This window comes from Physeter macrocephalus, chromosome 1 (genome assembly GCF_002837175.3).
Source record: "Physeter macrocephalus isolate SW-GA chromosome 1, ASM283717v5, whole genome shotgun sequence".
Lineage (NCBI taxonomy): Eukaryota > Metazoa > Chordata > Mammalia > Artiodactyla > Physeteridae > Physeter > Physeter macrocephalus.
In genome coordinates, this window is record NC_041214.2 from 79,163,476 (window position 1) to 79,165,341 (window position 1,866).

At 46.7% G+C, this 1,866-nt stretch overlaps 1 pseudogene; it reads right to left on the minus strand.

The window, feature by feature from the left end:
* Window positions 1-613: 613 nt before the first annotated feature.
* On the minus strand, window positions 614-1,559 carry LOC102992531 (mitochondrial assembly of ribosomal large subunit protein 1-like; annotated as a pseudogene).
* Window positions 1,560-1,866: the final 307 nt, after the last annotated feature.

The window sequence follows — 1,866 nt, forward strand, 5'->3', positions numbered from 1 at the left end:
TTGAGCTGTTTCTTTTGTCCTCTTCCTGCTCTGGGAGCTGCCCCTGAGGCCTTACCACCTTTGAGAGCCAATAGATCCCCTTTTTTGTTTAAGCCAGTTTGAGTTGGATTTTTGACACTGAGAACATAAAAAGCCCTGATTAATCCAACATTAACTCTCCTTTGGGAATCTGGACCTGGTTACCAAGGCTGTCCCCCAAAAGACTGCAATGCCAGCCCTTCCTTCCTACCTGTCTGGCCAGGAGTCATTTGTGGGCTTTACCTTTCTTCTGGCCAAGGCTGATCCAAACAAAAAGGCCTCTGGGCTAGATTTAAACGTCACCTTTATTATTAACCTCCTAGAAGCAGGATTAAGTGAAAAAAGCAAGGTACAGAAAAGTGTGTAAAACAGACAATGATTGATGTACTGAAGCAGGGGTGGACATGGTATAAAAGCATAGAATGCGCATACAAAGGTAAATGGAAGTACCACCTGAACGTAAGCTCTTTAAGGACAGAATTTTCTACTTCTTTTTTAGTCACTGCTCTATCCCCAATACCTAGAACAGGCACTCAATGAGGATTTCTTTTCTTTCCTTTTTTTTTTTTTTTTGACTAAAGCAGCTCATGTCATTTTATTCCCATTTAAACTCCACAGGAGCCAGAGATGAAGTGTCATCTTCTATTCCAAGGATGAAGTCTTCAGGTAAGGTCTCAGGTGCTATCTGAGCTAACTGGTCATCATAAGAACGTAGGGTCCATAATTTCTCTAATTCATAGGTTTCTCTGGTTTCTGGAAGCATCAAATGAATCACCATGCTGCCAAAGCCCACACTGAGCCAGTCATCAGTGTCCTTCCCTTCGATGTTAACCTGAGGCTCACTTTTACATTTCAGGTGTTTGTACATTTTCACAATGTAGTAGGCCATGGCATGTACGTGTCGAGTGGAAGTTCCACTACCAATTACAAAGTTATCTGTATATTTCATTTCTGGAGGAACCTCAATGACACAAATGTCTCTTGCCATTTTCTTGCCTCAGAAGTGAAACCAGCATATTGATGTCAAGCTTGGGACCAGTATGATCTGCTGTGCCTGACTCGGGCGCCCCTCGCCGGCAGTCCCCTCCGCCCGCTCCTCCGGGCCGCAGGCCGCGCGGTCGGTCGGTCGGGGGCCAGGCAGACCCTGCCGAGCGTCTGTCCCACCGGAAGCCGCCCAGCCGAAGGCGGCGCTCCGCGGCCGCCGCTGGCCACACTCCGGGGGAAAAGGCCTCAATGAGTATTTCTTAATTGAATAAATAGAACAGAATGAAAAGCATATCCTTGAAGAGAGAGATGAGAATACGGCATTGGTGGTTGCCCGCTGGTAGGGAGGGTGGGGTGTCAGGATAGAGGAGGGCTGAGAGGAGATGGAATCCCATTCTGTACTGTGTGCAGCTTTTGCACACGTACACCATCTTAAAAAGTTAAAAATTTTTTAAAAAGGGGACTAAGAACAGGAAAGCAGGACACTGTGGGCCTAAAAACAAGTTGGAAAAAATGTGAAATCTGGTCGAGCATCTCTTACTGATACCATCCTCCATTACAGCGGAGGAGAAAAGCTAACTAGAGGGTTAGCAGTCCCTTCCCCTTCACACGGCAGCCCTGAGGGGCTAATCTGCTCTGGCTGTAAATATGGCAGCCTTGAGGGTTTCCTTACATAAGCAAATAAGGCTCCCGGGCCTTCGTTCTGACAGGCAGCCCTTCACATCTTGTCAACCTCATGGGAAGCCATTTCTGCCTGTTCTCCACTAAGCTGGTTTCACTGACACCTTGGAAATGGTAGGCACTCTTGGATAAGGAAAGTCTCTATGTGTTTAATTTGGGCCAATTCCTGTTAAAACCAACATT